The following is a 22,758-nucleotide window of genomic DNA, read 5'->3' on the forward strand; positions in this document are numbered from 1 at the left end:
ACAGGAAAACTGGACAAATGGACATGGGGAACCCAGACTGGAAAGGAAGAGGGGGAGAATGTTAACATGATGTGGGGATTAAAACCAGTGACACAAAAAAATTTGTGTATAAATTTTTGAATGAGAAACTAATTTATGCTGTAAACTTTCACCTAAAGCACAATAAAAATTTTTTAAATGTAACAAAAATACATAAAATACTAGCTATAAAATTAACAGAAAACAAGCAAGATCTATATGAAAACTACTTTAAAATGCTTCTGACGTACACAGCAGGAGACAAACAAGTAAAAAGCTACCATGCTGTTGTGGAAAGAGTGAAGCTATTAGATATTATATCTCCCTAAATAAAGCCACATCTTTAATGTGATTTTGACATAAACGCCAAAAAAATTTTTAGATAAACTAAGTATAAAGAGTATCTAGAAAAAGAAAGCAAGAGTAGTAAAAACATTCTGAAAACAAAAAATGATGAAATAATATAACATTGTGAAGCTAATGTAATCAAAATAGTGTGGTAAGGGCCAATGAATAGCCTATTAAAATAAGGTAAAACCTGCAAAAATGTGAAGATTTAATATGTGATAAGGGTGGCACTGAAAATCAGTAGGGAAATGATAGATTATTCAATAAATCGTATTAAAACAACTAGATAACCATCTGGAAAAAAGATGGGTTTGAATGGATCTCCCACATTTCATATCTTATACCAGAATAAATTCCAAATGACTCAAATACTTAAATTTACAAAAAAAGAACTATTAAAGCTAAAGAAATCTTGGAGATTTCAAAATTAATTTTGGAGTTGGGGAAGACATTGCTAAACAAGATAAAAGAAAAAACAAGTAGTAAAAGACTTATTAATCTGGTTATACAAAATAAAGATACTGCATGGCAAAACCTGCCACGAGCAAAGTCAAAGACAAATAAGAAACTGTATATTTGCCACGCAGATCCCAGACAAAGGTTAATTTTCCTAATGTATGAAGAGCTCATTCAAATTAATAAGAAAAGGCTAATTACTGGATTTTTTAAAATGGCAAAGAATATGAACAGTTAACAGAAAATGAAATAAACATGACTCTTAAAAATTAAAAGATGTTCAGCCTGACTTAAAACAAGAGAAATAAAAACTTAAACTACTCTTAGATATAATGTTTCATCTATCAGGTTAGCAAAGATGAGGAAGTTTGATGACACCCTGCACTAGCGATGTTGGGGACCAGGCTGTCTCAGAGGTTACTGATGGAGGTACAAATTGCTACCACTTCAAGGGCAGTTTAGTAATAGCTATGAACATCATAAAGGTATGGGCTTTAATATAACAGTTTTATTTTGGAGAATTTATCTTACACATAAACTTGGGCACATAATAAGTGACAGGTACAAGTTACATGTTGCAGCATTGTTTAAAATTGGAAGAAACAGGGTCACTGAAATGTCCATCAATAGACAGGCATAGGAAGGAAGAATGTAAGGAGCTGTAAGGGAAGAAGAAGAAGAGGGATGGAGGGAAGAGAAAAGAAGGGAAGAAGAAAAGGAAGGAAATAAAAAGAACGCAGAAACGTGTTTATGTTTGGAAATGGAATGACTTCCAAATGTATCATTAGGTGGAAAAATAAGTTAAAGAGCAGTGAATTTAGTATATTATCATTTGTATTTACAAGGGTTTTTTAAACTATTAAGAAAACAATAACCATGGCTTTCCTCCAGAGAAGTAAATTGGGTAGCTGAGAGACAAGGCAGAGAAAGACTACTCACTCTATATACTTTTGTATTTTCTGAATGCTGAACAGTATGGACAGGTTATCTGTTCAAGAAATGAATAAATATAAAATCTGAAAAAAGAAAAAGATGAATGAGAATGCAGTTAAGTCTGTAGATATGGTAACAAGAATTAAAAGCGATATGATAGCTTTTATGTGAAATAGAGGAGATGCTGAGAGTAAAGAATGAAGGTAGCACGATCAAAGTTTTAAGAAGAGTGGAGAGTTCTGAAGCACTTGCAGGGAAAAAGTGAAAAGGGGGTACCCTGGTGAACTGCTGGGCAGTACTGGGGCTGGAGAGTATAAATTTACACTTGTGGAATTTTCTCTAGCAGCGTTCAGTAACCAGGATATGAACAGTAAAAAAGCAAAGAGCAACACTGATCCAAGATTTGGATTTTGTCAGGTGAGTGGAATAGAAAAAGGAATTAAGAACAGTGGCACTAGAGTGGTTGAAGTGATGGACCATGGAATCTAAGCTAGGTTGAGCTGCACAGGAAAGTGAGTGACAACAGAGGAACGGTAACTGATAAGAAGAAAGCAGAAAAGACAGGAGGTTGAGAAGTCAAGAAGCAGGTACAGTGTGCCTGACAGAATAAGACAAGCAGACGCTGGTCAGCAAGTGAGATGTTTGATTTTTTAAGATTTCAAAGGTAGAGCTCTTTCTGGTGATAACAAGGTCCACTGTATGGTGATACAAGTGGGAAGCTAAAGAGGAGTCACCTATAGAGAGACTTGAGTATTTGATCCATTGCTCACACAAGTCACCTGGAATGACCGTGGGATTTAAAATGGAGTAGAAACCTACAAGCCAGGAACCAATGTCTTCCATAAATGAGTGCAAGTGACTTGAAGATTGATATCAATGAGAAAACAGCCATATGGCATATGTGTAGAAGGATTAAGACACTTCTGCTTCCTTGGCAGAATAACTGATACCAGGTTTGCCTTCCCTCCATAAACTATAAAACCTGATAAAATATATGCAGCAACCATTTCCAGGCACTAGACAATTATAGTGCATTACTGTAATCTTTGAGAGAAGGGAAGTACACAGGTAACTAAGCTTCCATATCCACCCTAGTTCTCGAACTGGGGACAATTTCCCAGATGCAGCATTGAATAGGATGTACATCATCTCATTTGTGCCTCACAAGCATGACCCAAATAAGGTGGGTAGGAAAAGGAAGGAAACTAATTACTGAATATTATATGTTCCCAAATTATCGGATATTTAATATACAGGTAGTCACCAGGTTACAAATGAGATCCGTTCCTGAGTATGTCTTTAGGTATTTGTAGTTAAGTCAGAATAGGTGCATATGGTTCTCATTCTGCCTTACTTTAGTCCAAGAAAAAGCTCAAAGCCTTTTCAAAGATTTGAAGGCTACACATGCAGCAAGTGAAGGTGATGGTGACGAAGAATTTGTTGCGAGTAGGGGTTGGTTCAATCATGTCAAAGTGAAGGCAAATTTACACAACATTAAAGGGCAAGTGTGAGTTGCCCATAAGCAGAGGTTCTTAACCCAGGGGGCTGCCTGTATAGCATCTCGTGTATGTTCACTCCAACCTTACCAGGAAGGCAGTACTATCCCCACTTTATAGGTATGGAAGCTGAAGGCCCAAGAGGTTACAGAATGTATTCAAGGCCACACCAGTTCCGATCACCTAAAGACTGTAACTTTTTCAACTACTATAGCATAAATTAGTAAACAGAGGTCAGAGAGATTGTTGCCCAAGCTGGTTAGAGATGAAATCGCTATTCATATCTTCACATTCCATATTCACATTCTTTTCAATATGCTTGCATTTCAAAACCCACATATCCTTCAAGACATATTAATTCATCTTCCCTAAAGGCCTATTTCTGTTTAAAGTAGTCTTCCCCTCTTTAGAAGTCCTATTCTATTTATCTATACCATATATGTGGCAATCAAACACATATCACCTTATACCATCTTGTCCAGTGTTGCCTTTAATTGTTATTAAAATCTCATGTAATTTTGTTTTTTCACTCACGTTTTTTCTTCCCCCAACTAGACTGGAAGGGCCTTGATGTTAATCACCTCGTCTTAATATTAATCACCTCATCTTAACCTAACCTCTGTAAGTTACACCACTCTCCCAAATACATAATAAAAAGCTAGTTTCCTTACTGGAAAAAAAAAAAAAAGGAAGGAAGGTAGGAAAGAAAAGAAGCATACACAAATATCAAGTTATGAAATCCATTCTGAAGTATTTAGAGGCATACTAATGTTCACAACTTTGTAATGCCTTAAAAAAGATAAAATGGACTGTTGGATGGAGAAAAGCTAGATATATGTCAAAAATATATATACAGGAAAATATTGATTACAGAATCTCAGTGCCGAGTATGATTTTTTTCTGAATGTTTAAATGCCTTATTAATAAAACGCAAGGGCAAAAAAACTGGGGCACTTCTGAGTTGAAAATGCCTGTGTTAAGTCAGCATTTCACCTCCTGAAAATTGTCTGGAAGCAACAAGAACACCTCCCTTCTCCCCCCACACACACTTCATTATGTGGCAAAACTAGGAGACAGCTCTGATCCTTAAGACAGGTGCAAGGATATATACAGACCAGAGTTTATTAATGGTTAACAGGGGGAGGGGGGAGGGGAAAGGACAGGGTATTGCTTATGGACTACTGAGTTTCAGTTTACAGTGATGGAAAAATCACAGTGATTAAGGGTGGAGTTTCACAGCCAATTATTTCAAGTGCTGTCAGTAAGTTGTACACCTGTAAAAAGTTAAACCGGCAAAAGTTATGTGATAAATACATTTACAACAATAACAACAACAAAAAAAAAGAGTAGCTGCTGAGGTTGCTTATGTACAACCAAACACCTCATGGGATTTGGTTCCTTGGTTTGGAGCTTTAGGGTCATGGTTTCAGGGGACATCCTAGTTAATTAGCCTAATAGCATTTCATTCCTTGTACATAGGTTCGTTATGAGCTGGGACTGATTCGATGTACCTAAAATAATGAAACGACAAAGTAAGTACCTTGATTTCCTTATCTGAAATAGTTAAGAGTCAAAGAAGTCCAGAAATAAAGGTTCGAGCATATTTATCAATAGAAAGTTAACACTAAGAAACAGTAATTGAATAAATGCAAGTCGTAGTCGAGAAGGAGGGGAGAAAAGAGGAAGAGTAAATATATTAACATCATCATGGATCACTGAAAGCAACTGATAGAATCAATCAGAGAAAACACATTATTTTCAGACATACTTAGAACATCCTCAAAAACTAACCAGAAAAGGAAACGGAGAACCTACGGCTGAAATGAGGAGAATGCTGACATATTGCGGGAAATGCAACCAATGTCATGGAACACTTTATGTACAAACTATCAAATGCAAGGCTAATTTGCCCTGTAAACTTTCTTTTACCTAAAGCACACACAAAAAAAATAATAATTAAAAAAAATAAAATAACCAGATACTATTCCACAAAAGAAGCCTCAAACTGCAAAGAATCAACATTAAAAAGGCTGTATTGTCAAGCCACAAGGTTAAAAAAATTTTTTAATTAAAAATCTAAAAATCAATTTAAAATATAACTTAAAAAAAAGAAACTTTATATCTGGAAACTAACGAGTTACAGAAGTATTCACAAACAAAATTATGAAATGCATGTCCACGGTTCCTTACCCAAGATCCTTTGAGCAAAATGATTCAGAATTCAAATTTTTAGGATTCTTGAAGAGTTACATAGTACATATTTCATATATAATTTAATACCCCCAGTGAGATCTGAGACAGTACCCTATAATCAGACATTAATATTCGTAGCAAACCATGAACAATAAGAAATAAATGCTATAGTCTCATGCCTGTCCAGGTTGGTTTTCCATCAAATGTAATTTGGTGCCAAATTTAGAAAAAAAAAGTAACTCTTTCAGAGCTTTCTGATATCAGAATTGCAGATTAGGAGTTGCAGACCTGTACTTAGGTTGAACAGTAATAAACACTACATGCAAAATATGTAGACCATAGCTAAAGCATTATTTAAGAAGAACATCTATTACCTTCAAACGCATTAACCCTGTTGTTCTCAGCCGGGAATGATTTTGCCCCCCAGAGGACATATGGCAATGTGTGGAGACACTTCTGATTGTCACAACGTGGAGAGTGGGAGGGAAAACGGGGAATGCTACTGGCATCCAGTGGCTAGAGATCAAGGCTGCTGCTAAATATTCTACAATGCACAGGATAGCACCCTACAACAAAAAATGGTCTGGGCCAAAATGTCAGTAGTGCTGAAGTTTAGAAACTCTGCATTAACAGATACAAAGAAATACATGTAGTTCCCAACTTAGAATGTATTCAAGTTACATGTACGACCATCCTATTTTTCCTTCGTACATCTAATCGTTAGTAATATGTATACCATAAAACCCAAAACCAAACCCGCTGCCATCGAGTTGATTCAAACTCATAGCAACCCTGGTGGAAACCCTGGCGGTGTAGTGGTTAAGAGCTATGGCTGCTAACCAAAAGGTCGGCAGTTCGATTCCACCAGGTGCTCCCTGGAAACCGTATGGGGCAGTTCTCCTCTGCCCTATAGGGTTGCTATGAGTCGGATGTATACCATATATTTACGTAAATAACACGCGCCTTTTATATTTGTTTGCCAACTGCTCCCTCCTCCCTCAAGATATTTTCATAAGTACCACTATGCCAATTTTTTTTTACATGTTGCTGTGAAAAAATTAGCATAGTGTGCTTATAGAAATACCTCATGGTGGGAGGGCATGGCTGCCAAACCAACACAAAAGGCATGCATTATTTGTGAAAAATATGGTACATAAGAGGTATGTATGTATTGAAATATATCTGTAAGTTTATATGTAATGTTTCCAACCCCCAAAGACAAATAAAGATCAGATTTATAAAGATAATGATAATAAAAGGCAATAATAATGAAAACCAAAAAGAAAAAAAAGAGGTATTTGACTTATATCAAAAAACTTATGATGGAGTTTTTGGAATGGAACCCTGTCATAAGTCAGTTGGGGGATCTTGAACTGAAAACCAACAGCCTATGTGTTCAAAAGTTGGGGGGGGACAGCAAATCTGAACACATAAATGGAAGAAAATAGTAAAGACAGAGCAGACTTGTTCAGAGCATGACTCCCTGCTACAACCAGATACCTGTGCTTACATCAATCACCCTTGCACCTCTAAAACTGCAGGACAGAGCCTGTACCACATACTTGATGACCAACTACCTGGACACCTGAGCTGAATCCATACAAGAAAAGTGAATGGACTCCTAGGCTGATATACCTAATAACAGCTCTAGCTCTCTGGTGACAGGACGTTAGAGCTTCAAAGGTAAAAATAATCAAGCTAGCTCACTCAAGCAGCCTATTTGGGCATAACAAAACAAAACAAAGCAAGAAGCTATGATACAGTAAGCAAACATAAAATAAACTAATACAATAACTTATAGATGGCTCAGAGACAACGGTCAATACCAAATCACATGAAGAAGCACACCGTGATCGCTTCAACAAGCACTCAAACCAAAGAATCAAGGGATCATCTGGATGAAGGTGCTTTCCTAGAATTACTAGATGCTGAATACAAAACATCAGGATTGAGATCTGGAAGGAGATCAGGCAAAACGCAGAACCAGCCAAGGAACATACAGATAAAGCAGCTGAAGAAATTAAAAAGGTTTATTCAAGAACATAATGAAAAATTTAATAGGCTAAAAGACTCCACAGAGAGACAGCAAACAGCAATTCTGAAGACTAACAATAAAATTACAGAATTAGACAACTCAATAGTAAGTCAGAGGACCAGAATCAAGTAAGTAGAAGGCAGAACTGGTGAGATTGAAGATAAAGCACGTGGCACCAATGTATTTGAGGAAAAATCAGATAAAAGAATTTTGAAAAATGAAGAAGCCCTGAGAATCATGTGGGGCACTATCAAGAGAAATAACCTACGAGTGAATGAGTACAAAAACAGGGAGGGATAACAGAAAATACAAGGAGAATTTCTGAAGAATTCTTTGCAGAAAACTTCCCTGATACCATGAAAGATGAAAAGATATCTATCCAAGATGCTCACTGAACGACACATAAGGTAGATATCAAAAGAAAGTCACCAAGACATATAATCAAACTTGCAAAAACCAAAGGTAAAGAGAAATTTAACAGTAGCTAGGGATAAAACAAAAGTCACCTACAAAGGCAAGTCAATAAGAATAAGCTTGGACTACTCGGCAAAAACCATGAAGCCAAGAAGGCAATGGGATGACTTATATAAAGCATCAAAGGAAAAAAATTGCCAGCCAAGAATCATATCTCCAGCAAAAATGTCTCTCAAATACGAAGGCGAAACTAGGACATTTCCAGATAAACAGAAGTTTAGAGAACTTGTAAAAAGCAAACCAAAACTACAAGAAATACTAAAGGCAGTTCTCTGGTTAGAAAATCAGTAATATCAGATATCAATCCAAGACTAGAACACAGGAAAGAGCAACCAGATGTCGACCCAGAGAGGGAAATCACAACAATAAATCAAGATTAAAAAACCCTCAAAACAGGGAATCAGCTATGTCATTATGTAAAAGAAGATTACATCAAAACAATAAAGAGGGACTAAGAAATGCAGTCACAGATCTTTCCTATGGAGAGAAAGACAAGGCGATATAAAGAAATAAAAGTTAGGTTTAAATGTAGAAAAATAGGGCTAAATATTAAGGTAACCACAAAGGAGACTAACAACTCCATTCATCGAAATAAAATACAAGAAAAAAATAGAGACTCTGCAGAAACAAAATCAACAACAAATAAGAGGAAAAGATAATATATAAACTCCTCAGCACAAAAAATTAAGGGGGAAAAAGAAATTGTCAACAACACACAAAAAAAGACATCAAAATGACAGCACTTAACTCATAACTATCCATAATTACACGGAATGTTAATCGGCTAAATGCACCAATAAAAAGACAGACAGTGGCAGAATGGATTAAAAAACAATCTGGACAGGCGGGGCCAAGATGGCTGACTACGTAGAAGCTACCTGGATCCCTCTTGCAACAAAGACTCGGAAAAACAAGTGAATCGATCACATACATGACCATCTATGAACCCTGACAATCAAACACAGATCTAAAGAGTTGACCTGAGTGACAGGGGAGAGAAAAGCTGCACCCTGAAGCAGCGACCGCCTCTGGAACCGGTGTCCGGCTCCAAAGTCTTGAGCCCTCGAGGTTCCCTGGTGCCAAGCGGCAGGGCTGACTGCAGCTTGCTGAGGTGGGGCAGGCACGGGACACAGCCCTAACCCCCAGCCCCCCGGGGTAACCTCGGTAGAGACTCAGACAGCACAAGAAGGCTGCACACTGACGCAGCTAACAAGAAAACAAGCAACCACGGGGAAGCAGCGATGGTTTTCGGAGCCTGGAGCCAGCATCCCAGTCGGAAAACCTTGGCACCAGGATTTGGACTGGGCACAGGGAAGCAGAGCACGGCTTCCTGAGACAGCGCAAACACGGGACACAACCCTAGCCCCCTGAAGTGACCTCAGGGGAAGGCCAAACAGCACATGCAGGCAGCACAGCGACGCAACTGACAGGAGGAGAAGTAACCGGGAGGCAGCGACTAGTTTTGGAGCCTGGAATGCGGCATCCCAGCCAGGGAACATTGGCGCTGGGCTTTGGACTGGGAGCAGAGGAGCTGACCACACCTCTGAGACAGCACAAGCACAGACCCCGGCCTGACCCTTGGGGGCAATCTCCACCGAGCCAGCAAACACAGGCTACGCGCCCCCCTCCGGAATCTCAGATAAAACAGTCAGCACCAAGCAAGATAAGTAACTATGTCTATATTGCTGGATGCTACTCTCTCCTATCTGTCTGATCCCTCCCCTCCCTGCCCCTGGCAGCTTCATTAACATTGGAATTTCCTGGGCCAGGGAGTGAAGTGCTCTGCTGGGTTTTATTTATTTATTTATTTATTTTTTTTGTCGTTTCTTAACCCATTCTCCTGGCCTGAGAGAAGCAGCTAATAAAAACCCAGGTACCAAAAATCCTTCCCTGACTTCCCTAAATTGGAATAAAAATACAGAACCAGCTCAAGCCAGGCATATGAAATCCACAGTCTTGGGCTTTCATCCCTACAGGGAACAAGGTGGCTATTATAATGCAAAGGCAATTCTGATAGAGATCTGCTGGTAATTGTTTTAGCAGATCACTGAAAAGACAAGTTTTCTAGGTCTGATATCTCTACCTATTAAACAGAGCCCTCACTGATCCACAATGGGGAACTGAAGGCTGAAGCTCCACCCAAACCACCTAGCCACCTGCCAAAGGGGTCTGAGGATACTGATACCTACCAATCTTTAGAAGTACATGCACTGGGTGCCTAAGGTACAGCTGCAGAGCCCACCTACCAAAGTGCTTTAGGAATAGAGACACACCTACCTCACTGGCACGTGGGGGAAGACTGTAGCATCCTTCCCCCCACACCCAGAATATGACCCCTGTTGCTACTAAAATCTGATACACATAACGATCACCACTACTCCTCTAAGTTAATAGGTGACAGTCTACATCACACAATTGGTAACCCAAAATCAGATTCTATTCAAGAATAGTGAATGGACTCTTAGGCTTAAATATCTCGTAACAGCACAAACCAGCTGGTAATAGGACATAAGTGATTGAAAGGCTACAACAATCAAGACAGTGCAATCTAGTAGCCCATCTGTGTATACTGAAAGAAAACAAGATAAGACCCAGTGAGCAAATACAAAATAAATCATTAAAATAACTTATACATGGCTCAGAGACTGCAGTCGATATCAAACCACATAAAGAAGCAGACCATGATTGCTTCTACGACTCCCCAAATTAAAGAATCAAATTCTTTCCCAAATGAAGATACAATCCTGGAATTGCCAGATGCAGAATATAAAACACTAATATACACAATGCTTCAAGACATCAGGGATGACCTCACAAATGAAATAAGGCAATCTACAAAAAAAGCCAAGGAACACACTAATAAAGCAGTAGAAGAAATCAAAAAGATTATTCAAAAGCATAGTGGAAAAATTAATAAGCTGCAAGAATCCATAAAGAGACAGCATTCAGAAACCCAAAAGATTAACAGTAAAATTACAGAATTAGACAACTCAAGAGGAAGTCACAGGAGCAGAATCAAGCAATTGGAGTGCAGAGCGAGAGAGTTGGAGGATAAGGCAATTGACACCAAAATAGTTGAAGAAAAATCAGATAAAAGAATTTAAAAAAAGGAAAAAAACCTAAGAATCATGTGGGACTCTATCAAGAAGAATAACTTGCATGTGATTGGAGTTCCAGAACAGGGAGGGATAACAGAAAATACAGGGAGAATAGTTGAAGATCTGTTGGCAGAAAACATCCCTGGCATCATGAAAGACGAAAGGATATCTATCCAAGATGCTCATCGAACCCCATATAAGACTGATCCAAAAAGAAAATCACCAAGGCATATTATCATCTATCTTGCCAAAACCAAAGACAAAGAGAAACTTTTAAAAGCAGCCAGGGAGAAAAGAAAACTCTCCTACAAAGGAGAATCAATAAGTTCAGACTACTCAGCAGAAACCATGCAGTCAAGAAGGCAATGGGATGACATACAGAATGCACTGAAGGAGAAAAACCGCCAGCCAACGATCATATATCCAGCAAAACTCTCTTTCAAATATGAAGGTGAAATTAAAACATTTACAGATAAACACAAGCTTAGAGAATTTGCAAAAACCAAACCAATGCTACAAGAATTACTAAAGGAAATTGGTCAGAAAATCAATAATATCAGATACCACCACAACACAAGGTCACAGAACAGAACATCCTGATATCAACTCAAATAGGGAAATCACAAAAAAAAACTAAGATTAATTTTAAAAGGAAAAAAATGTTCAAAATGAAATCATTGAAGTCATTACATAAAAGATCACAATAATCAAAAAGAGGAACTAAATACAGGAGGCACAGATCTTCCATATGGAGAGGAAAACAAGGCGATATAGGATGATACAAGTTAGGTTTTTACTTAGAAAAACAGGGGTAAATATTAAGGTAGCCACAAAGAGGTCTAACAATTCCATAATTCAAAATAAAAACCAAGGAAAACATAACGACTCAGCAAACATAAATTCAACTACTATGAAAATGAGAAACACAATTTACAAAGAAAAACATCTCAGCACAAAAAAGTACATGGAAAAATGAAATTGTCAACAACACACACAAAAAGCCATCAAAATGACAGCACTAAACTCATACTTATCTATAATTACACTGAATGTAAATAGACTAAATGCAACAATAAAGAGACAGAGAGTCTCAGGCTAGATAAAGAAACATGATCCATCTACATGCTGCCCACAAGAGACACACCTTAGACTTAGAGACACAAACTAAAACTCAAAGGATGGAAAAAAATATATCAAGCAAACAACAAGCAAAAAAGAGCAGGAGTAGCAATATTAATTTCTGACAAAATAGACTTTAAAGTTAAATCCACCACAAAGGATAAAGACAGACACTACATAATTATTAAAGGGAAAATTTACTAGAAAGATATAACCGTATTGAATATTTATGCACCCAGTGACAGGGCTGCAAGATACATAAAACAAACTTTAACAGAACTGAAAAGTGAGATAGACACCTCCACAATTATAGTAGGAGACTTCAACACACCACTTTCAGAGAATGACAGGACTTCCACTAAGGAGCTCAACAGAGACATGAAAGACTTAAATTGCTACAATCAACCAACTTGACCTCAAAAATTTATACTCCACCCAACAGCTGCAAAGTATACTTTTTTTTTCTAGGGTACATGGAACATTCCCTAGAATAGATCACATATTAGGTCATAAAACAAACCTTTGCAGAATCTAAAACATCAAAATATTACAGAGCACTTCTCAGACCACAAGGCCATAAAAGTAGAAATCAATAACAGAAAAATCAGGGAAAAGAAATCAAATACTTGGAAGCTGAACAATACCCTGCTCAAAAAAGACTGGGTTATAGAAGACATTAAGGAGGGAATAAAGAAATTCATACAATGCAACAACAGTGAAAACACTTCCTATCAAAACCTCCGGGACATAGCAAAAGCAGCACTCAGAGGTCACTCCATGGCAATAAATGCACACATACATAAAGAAGAAAGAGCCAAAATCAGAGATCTGTCCCTACACCTGGAACAAATAGAAAGCGAGCAACAAAAGAATCCATCAGGCACCAGAAGAAAACAAATAATAAAAATTAGAGCTGAACTAAATGAATTAGAGAACAGAAAAACAATTGAAAGAATTAACAAAGCCAAAAGCTGGTTCTTGGAAAAAATTAACAAAATTGATAAACCATTGGCCAGACTGACTAAAGAAATACAGGAAAGGAAACAAATAACCCGAAAAAGAAAACAGATGGGCCATATCACAACAGACCCAACTGAAATTAAAAGAATATCACATTATTACGAAAAATTGTACTCTAACAAATCTGCAAACCTAGAAGAAATGGATGAATTCCTAGAAAAACACTACCTACCTCAACTAACACAAACAGAAGTAGAACAACTAAATAGACACATAACAAAAAAAGAGATTGAAACGGTAATCAGAAAACTCCCAACAAAAAAAAAACCTGGCCTGGACGGCTTCACCGCAGAGTTCTACCGAACTTTCAGGGAAGAGTTAACACCACTACTGCTACAGGCATTTCAAAGCATAGAAAATGATGGAATACTACCTAACTCATTCTATGAAGCCACCATATCCCTGATACCAAAACCAGGTAAAGACACAACAAAAAAAGAAAATTACAGACCTATATCTCTCATGAACATAGATGCAAAAATCCTCAACAAAATTGTAGCCAATACAATTCAACAACATATCAAAAAAATAATCCACCACGACCAAGTGAGATTTATACCAGGTATGCAAGGCTGGTTTAATATTAGAAAAACCATTGCTGTAATCCACCATATAAATAAAACAAAAGACAAAAACCACATGATCTTATCAATTGATGCAGAAAAAGCATTTGATAAAGTCCAACACCCATTCATGATAAAAACTCTCAGCAAAATAGGAATTGAAGGAATATTCCTCAACATAATAAAGGGCATCTATACAAAGCCAACAGCCAACATCATTCTAAATGGAGAGAGCCTGAAAGCATTTCCCTTGAGAACAGGAACCAGACAAGGATGCCCTTTATCACCAGTCTTACTCAACATTGTGCTAGAGGTCCTACCCAGAGCAATTAGGCTAGACAAAGAAATAAAGGGCATCCAGACTGGCAAGGAAGAAGTAAAATTATCTCTATTTGCAGATGACATGATGTTATACACAGAAAACCCTAAAGAATCCTCCAGAAAAATACTGAAACTAATAGAAGAGTTTGGCAGAGTCTCAGGTTATAAGATAAACATACAAAAATCACTTGGATTCCTCTACATCAACAAAAAGAACATCGAACAGGAAATAACCAAATCAATACCATTCACAGTAGCCTCAAAGAAGATAAAATACTTAGGAATAAATCTTACCAAAGATGTAAAAGACCTATACAAAGAAAACTACAAAGTACTAGTGCAAGAAACTAAAAGGGACCTACATAAGTGGAAAAACATATCTTGCTCATGGATAGGAAGACTTAACATAGTAAAAATGTCTATTCTCCCAAAGCCATGTATACATACAATGCACTTCCAATCCAAATTCCAATGACAGTTTTTAATGTGATGGAGAAACAAATCACCAACTTCATATGGAAGGGAAAGAAGCCTCAGATAAGTAAAGCATTACTGAAAAGGAAGAAGAAAGTGGGAGGCCTCAATCTACCTGATTTTAGGACATATTATACAGCCACAGTAGTCAAAACAGCCTGGTACTGGTACAGCAACAGGCATATATAAACCAATGGAACAGAACTGAGAACCCAGATATAAACCCATCCACATATGAGCAGCTGATATTTGACAAAGGCCCAGTGTCAGTTAATTGGGGAAAAGATAGTCTTTTTAACAAAAGGTGCTGGCATAACTGGATATCCATTTGCAAAAAAATGAAACAGGACCCATACCTCACACCATGCACAAAAACTAACTCCAAGTGGATCAAAGACCTATACATAAAGACTAAAAACGATAAAGATCATGGAAGAAAAAATAGGGACAACTTTAGGAGCCCTAATACAAGGAATAAAGAGAATACAAAACATTACCAAAAATGACGAAGAGAAACCAGATAACTGGGAGCTCCTAAAAATCAAACACCTATGCTCATCTAAAGACTTCACCAAAAGAGTAAAAAAGACCACCTACAGATTGGAAAAAAATTTTCAGCTATGACATCTCCGACCAGTGCCTGATCTCTAAAATCTATATGATTCTGTTAAAACTCAACCACAGAAAACAAAGAACCCAATTAAAAATTAGGCGAAGGATATGAACACGCACTTCACTAAAGAAGATATTCAGGCAGCTAACAGATACATGAGAAAATGCTCTCAATCATTAGCCATTAGAGAAATGCAAATTAAAACTACGATGAGATTCCATCTCACTCCAACAAGGCTGGCATTAATCCAAAAAACACAAAATAATAAATGTTGGAGAGGCTGCAGAGAGATTGGAACTCTTATACACTGCTGGTGGGAATGTAAAATGGTACAACCACTTTGGAAATTCATCTGGCGTTTTCTTAAAAAGTTAGAAATAGGACTACCATACAACCCAGAAATCCCACTCCTCGGAACATATCCTATAGAAATAAGAGCCTTTACACGAACAGATATATGCACGCCCACGTTTATTGCAGCACTGTTTACAATAGCAAAAAGCTGGAAGCAACCAAGGTGTCCATCAAAGGATGAATGGATAAATTATGGTATATTGACACAACGGAATACTACGCATCGATAAAGAACAGTGATGAATCTGTGAAACATTTCATAACATGGACGAACCTGGAAGGCATTATTCTGAGTGAAATTAGTCAGAGGCAAAAGGACAAATATTGTATAAGACCACTATTATAAGATCTTGAGAAACAGTATAAACTGAGAACAGATTCTTTTGTGGTTACGAGAGGGGGGAAGGAAGGGAGGGTGGGAGAGGGTTACTTACTGATTAGATAGTAGATAGGAACTACTTTAGGTGAAAGGAAGGACAATACTCAATACAGGGGAGGTCAGCTCAACTGGACTGGACCAAAAGCAAAGAAGTTTCCGGGATAAACTGAATGCTTCAAAGGTCAGCGGAGCAAGGGCAGGGGTTTGGGGACTATGGCTTCAGGGAACATCTAAGTCAATTGGCAAAATAAATTCTGTTAAGAAAACATTCTGCATCCCACTTTGAAGTGTGGCATCTGGGGTCTTAAATGCTAACAAGCGGCCATCTAAGATGCATCAATTGGTCTCAACCCACCTGGATCAAAGGAGAATGAGGAACACCAAGGTCATAAGATAATTATGAGCCCAAGAGACAGAAAGGGCCACATGAACTAGAGACTTACATCATCCTGAGACCAGAAGAACTAGACGGTGCCTGGCCACAACTGATGACTGCCCTGACAGGGAACACAACAGAGAACCCCTGAAGGAGCAGGACAACAGTGGGATGCAGACCCCAAATTCTCACAGAGACCAGACTTAATGGTCTGACTGAGACTAGAAGAATCCCGGTGGTCATGGTACCCAAAGCTTCTGTTGGCCCAGGATAGGAACCATTCCTGAAGACAACTCATCAGACATGGAAGGGACTAGACAATGGGTTGGAGAGAGATGCTGATGAGGAGTGAGCTACCTGCATCAGGTGGACACTTGAGAATGTGTCGGCATCTCCTGTCTGGAGGGGAAATGGGAGGGTAGAGAGGGTTAGAAACTGGCAAAAGGGTCATGAAAGGAGAGACTGGAAGGAGGGAGCAGACTGACTCATTAGGGGGAGAGTAAATGGGAGTATGTAGTAAGGTGTATATAAGTTTATATGTGAGAGACTGACTTGATTTGTAAACTTTCAAGGAAAGCACAAAAAAAAATTATTAAAAAAAAAAAAAACACGACCCGTGTATATGCTGCCTACAAGACACACATCTTAAACTTAGCGACACAAACAAACTAAAACTCAAAGGATGGAAAAAGATATATCAAGTAAACAGCAATCAAAAAAGAGCAAGAGTGGCAATATTATTTTCTGACAAAAAAGAGAAAGTTAAATCCACCACAAAGGATAAAGAAGGACACTATGTAATGATTTAAGGGACAATATACCTTTTTTATACCAGGAGGATATAACCATATTAAATATTTACGCACCCAACGACAGGGCTGCAAGATACAGAAAAAAAAACTCTAACTGCATTGAAAAGTGAGATAGACAGCTCCACAATTATAGTAGGAGACTTCAACACACCACTTTCGGTCAAGGACAGAACATCCAGAAGAAGCTCAATAAAGACACAGAAGGTTTAAATGCTACAATAAACCAACTTGACCTCATAGACACATACAGAACACTTCATCCAACAGCAGCCAAGTATACTTTCTTTTTCAATGCACATGGAACACTGTCCAGAACAGACCACATATTAGGTCATAAAGCAACCCTTAGCAGAACCCAAAACACTGAAATATTACAAAGCATCTTTTCTGACCATAAGGCTATAAAAGTAGAAATCAATAACAGAAAAAGCAGGGAAAAGAAATCAAACACTTGGAAACTGAATGACACCCTGCTCAAAAATGACTGTGTTATACAAAACATTAAGGATGGAATAAAGAAATTCATAGAATCCAACGAGAGTGAAAACGCTTCCTATCAGAACCTTGGGGACACTGCTAAAGCAGTGGTCAGAGGTCAATTTACAGCAATAAATGCACACAAACAAAAAGAAGAAAGGGCCAAAATCAAAGAATTATCACTACAACTTGAACAAATAGGAACAACGTAGGAAACTCTCAGGCACCAGAAGAAAGCAAATAATAAAAATTAGAGGAGAATTAAATGAAATAGAGAACAGAAACACTATTGAAAGAATTCACAAGACCAAAAGCTGATTCTCTGAAAAAATTAACAAAATTGATAAGCCATTGGCCTAACTGACCAAAGAAAAACAAGAGAGGAAGCAAATAACCCAAATAAGAAATGAGATGGGTGAAATCACAGCAGGTCCAACTTAAATTAAAAGAATCACATCAGATTACTAAAAAAAATTGTACTCTTAACAAATTTGAAAATGTAGAAGAAATGAATGAATTTCTAGAAACACTACATACCTAAACTAACACAAACAGAGGTTTGTTGTTGTTGTTGTTAGGTGCCGTTGAGTCAGTTCCGACTCATAGCAACCCTATGCACAACAGAATGAAAGACTGCCCGGTCCTGCGCCATCCTTACAATCGTTGTTATGCTTGAGCCCACTGTTGCAGCCACTGTGTCAATCCACGTCATTCAGGGTCTTCCTCTTTTCGGCTGACTCTGTACTTTACCAAGCATGATGTCCGTCCTCAGGGACTAATCCTTCCCGACAACATGCCCAAAGTATGTAAGACAGAGTCTCGCCATCCTTATTTCTAAGGAATATTCTGGTTGCACTTCTTCCAAGAGAGATTTGTTCATTCTTTTGGCAGTCCATGGTATATTCAATATTCTTCGCCAACACCACCATTCAAACGCATCAATTCTTCTTCAGTCTTGCTTATTCGTTCTCCAGCTTTCATACGCATATTATGCGATTGAAAATACCATGGCTTGGGTCAGGCATAGCTTCAGACTTCAAGGTGACATTTCTGCTTTTTAATACCTTAAAGAGGTCCTTTGCAGCAGATTTATCCAATGAAATGAGTCGCTTGATTTCTTGACTGCTGCCTCTATGGCTGTTGACTGTGGATCCAAGTAAAATGATGCCCTTGACAACTCAATCTTTTCTCTGTTTATTATGATGTTGCTTATTGGTCCAGTTGTGATGCAGAACAACTAAATAAACCCAAAACAAAAGAATAAATTAAAAAGGTAACTTAAAAACTCCCCAAAAAAGGCCCTGGAGAGTGCTACCAAACTGTCAGAGAAGAGTTAACACCACTACTATTAAAGGTATTTCAGAGCATAGAAAAGGATGGAATACTCCCAAACTCATTCTACGAAGCCAGCATATCCCCGATACCAAAACCAGGTAAAGACACAACAAAAAAGGAAAATTACAAACCTATATCACTCGTGAACAAAGATGCAAAAATCCTCAACAATATTCTAGCCAAGAGAATTCAACAACATACCGAAAAAATAATTCACCATGACCAAGTGGGATTCATACCAGGTATGCAGGGGGGATTCAACATTAGGGAAACAATTAATGTAATCCATCATATAAATAAAACAAAAGACAAGAACCACATGATCTCATCAATTGATGCAGAAAAGGCATTTGACAAAAGTTCAACACCTTCTCATGATAAAAAGTCTCAGCAAAATAGGAATAGAAGGAAAATTCCTCAACATAATAAGGGGCATTTATACAAAGCCAACAGCCAACATCATTCTAAATGGAGAGAATCCGAAAAAATTCCCCCTGAGATCAGGAACCAGATAAGGATGCCCTTTATCACCACTCTTATCCAACATTGTGCTGGAGTTCCTAGTCAGAACAACTAGGCTACACAAAGAAACAAAGGGCATCCAGATTCGTAAGGAAGAAGTAAAAGTATCTCTATTTGCAGATGACATGATCTTACACATGGAAAACAATAAAGAATCCTCAAGGAAAATACTGAAACTAATAGAAGAGTTCAGCAGAGTATCAGGATACAAGATAAACACAAAAAAAAATCAGTTGGAAAAATTAAAAAATCAGTTGGATTCCTCCAGACCAACAAAAAGAACATCAAAAAGGAAATCACCAAATCAACACCATTTACAATAGCCTCCAAGAAGATAGAATACTTAGGAATAAATCTTAGCAGATATATAAAAGACCTATACAAAGGAAACTACAAGACACTATTGCAAGAAACCAAAAAAGGCCTACATAAGTGGGAAAACATACCTTGCTCATGGATAGGAAGACTTAACATGGTAAAAAAATGTCTATTCTACCAAAAGCGATCTATAGATACAATGCAATTCCGATCCAATTTCCAATGACATTTTTTAATAGGTGGAGAAACAAATCACCAACTTCATATGGAAGGGAAAGAGGCCCCAGATAAGTAAAGCATTACTGAAAAAGGACAAAGTGGGAGGCCTTACACTACCTGATTTTAGAACCTATTATACCACCACAGTAGTCAAAACAGCCTGGTAGTGGTACAACAACAGTTGCATAGATCAATGGAACAGAATTGAGAATCCAGACATAAATCCATTCACATATGAGCAGCTGATATTTGACAAAAGCTCAATGTCAGTTAAATGGGGAAAAGACAGTCTTTTTAACAAATGGTGCCAGCATAACTGGATATTCATCCGCAAAAAAACGAAGCAAGTCCCATACCTCACACCATGCACAAAAACTAACTCAAAATGGATCAAAGACCTAAATATAAAGTCTAAAATGATAAAGACTTTGGAAGAAAAAATAGAGACAACAGTATTACAAGGCATAAACAGTATATAAAACATTACTAACAATGCACAAACACCAGAAGAGAAACTAGGTAACTGGGAGCAGCTAAAAATCAAACACCTATGCTCATCCAAAGACTTCACCAAAAGGGTAAAGAGATTACCTACAGGCTGGGAAAAAAAATTTAGCTATGACACTTTCGATCGGCGTCTGATCTCTAAAATCTACATGATACTACAAAAACTCAACAACAAAAAGACAACCCAATCAAAAAATGGGCAAAGGATATGAACAGGCACTTCACTAAAGAAGACATTCAGGTAGCTAACAGATACATGAGGGAATGCTCACAATCATTAGCCATTAGAGAAATGCAAACAAAACAACAATGGGATTCCATCTCATTCCAACAAGGCTGGCATTAATCCAAAAAATACAAAATAATAAATGTTGGAGAGGCTGTGGAGAGACTGGAACACTTATACACTGCTGGTGGGAATAAAAAATGGTACAACCACTTTGGAAATTGATTTGGCGCCTCCTTAAAAAGCTACAAATAGAACTACCATATGATCAGCCATCCCACTCCTTGAAATATATCCTAGAGAAATAAGAGCCTTTATACAAAAATATATGTACACCCATGTTCACTGCAGTACTGTTTACAATAGCAAAAAGATGGAAGCAACTAAGGTGCCCATCAATGGATGAATGGATAAATAAATTGTGGTATATTCACACAATGGAATACTACGCATTGATAAAGAACAATGAGGAATCCGTGAAACATTTCATAACGTGGAGGAATACGGAAGGCATTATGCTGAATAAAATTAGTCAGTTGCAAAAGGATAAACATTGTATGAGACCACTATTATAGGCACTCAAGAAATAGTTTAAATGGAGAAGAAAATATTAAAATGAAAGCGGGGAGGGAGGGAGGAAGGGAGGGGGGGACTCACTAATTAGATAGTAGACAAGAACTATTTTAGGTGAAAGGGAAGACAACACACAATATAGGAGAGGTCAGCACAACTGGACTAAACCAAAAGCAAAGAAGTTTCCTGAACAAACCGAACAGTTCGAAGGCCAGCATAACAGGGGCAGGAGTTTGGGGACCATGGTTGCAGGGGACATCTAGGTCAACTGGCATAATAAAATCTATTAAGAAAACATTCTGCATCCCACTTTGGAGAGTGGTGTCTGGGGTCTTAAACGCTAGCTAGCGGCCATCTAAGATGCATCAATACGTTTCAACCCACCTGGAGCAAGGGAGAATGAAGAACACCAAAGACACAAGTTAATTATGAGCCCAAGAGACAGGGCCGAATAAACCAGAGACTACATCAGCCTGAGACCAGAAGAACTAGATGGTGCCCAGCTACAACTGATGACTGCCCTGATAGGGAACACAACAGAGAACCCCTGAGGGAGCAGGAGAATAGTGGGATGCGGACCTCAAATTCGCCTAATAAGAGCAGACTTAATGGTCTGAGACTAGAAGTACCCTGGAGGTCATGGTCCCTAGACCTTCTGTTAGCCCAACTCAGGAACCATTCCCAAAGCCAAATCTTCAGACAGGGACTGGACTGGACTATAGGATAGAAAATGATACTGGCGAGGAGGGAGCTTCTTGGATCAAGTAGACACATGAGACTATGTGGGCAGCTCTTGTCTGAAAGGGAGATGAGAAGGAAGAGGGTTTCAGAAGCTGGCTGAATGGACAGGAAAGTAAGAGAGTGGAGAGAAGAATTGTGCTGTCTTATTAGGGGGAGAGCAACTAGGAGTATATAGCAAGATGTATATAAATTTTTGTATGACAGACTGACTTGATTTGTAAACTTTCACTTAAAGCACGATAAAAATTTTTAAAAAGAGCAGAAATCAATAAAATAGATAACAACAAGAGAAATGAACAAAACTATGTTATAAGCTCTATCTTAGGAAAAATTAATAAGATGGACAAACCTTTAACTGGATAATATGGGAGGTTATTACGGCACCAATTTACTACTCTAAAAACAGATAGTTAAGAGATAATAGTAAGTATTTACCATACTTTTCCAATTTGTACCGTACTTCATAGTAACTAAATAGAACTAGTGAATGGAGTAAAACGATTCTCAAAAAAAAAAAAAAAAAACTCAAGTTAAAAAATACAGAACTAAAGAATTAGAAAATCATCAATTTGCAACCCATAATGAAGTAATTGATTCCGAGAGTAAACAAATGGTAAAACCAAAAGAAAGTTTACTGCGTAAGATATCTGCTGAATCCATGAAAAATGACGCAACCCACCCTGATCGGCCTCCTGACATACGGCATCACTGAAATATTCTTGCACACACACACAAAAATCTAAAATTTAAATCTGATC

The 22,758-nt window shown here is 37.8% G+C and overlaps 1 protein-coding gene and 1 long non-coding RNA gene across 7 annotated transcripts in view; one reads left to right on the forward strand and one right to left on the reverse strand.

Moving 5' to 3' along the window:
* Positions 1-16,070, forward strand: part of LOC126083274 (uncharacterized) — a 53,827-nt gene extending 37,757 nt beyond the window's left edge. Inside the window, exon 3 of the long non-coding RNA XR_007518769.1 lies at positions 16,013-16,070. This is a non-coding gene — a long non-coding RNA (uncharacterized LOC126083274). The remainder of the gene's footprint in view (positions 1-16,012) is intronic.
* The window catches only part of SNX14 (sorting nexin 14), a 127,452-nt gene that overhangs the window by 93,895 nt on the left and 10,799 nt on the right, over positions 1-22,758 (reverse strand). The gene's annotated exons all lie outside the window — the stretch shown is intronic.

This window comes from Elephas maximus, chromosome 1 (genome assembly GCF_024166365.1).
Source record: "Elephas maximus indicus isolate mEleMax1 chromosome 1, mEleMax1 primary haplotype, whole genome shotgun sequence".
Taxonomy (NCBI): Eukaryota; Metazoa; Chordata; class Mammalia; order Proboscidea; family Elephantidae; genus Elephas; species Elephas maximus.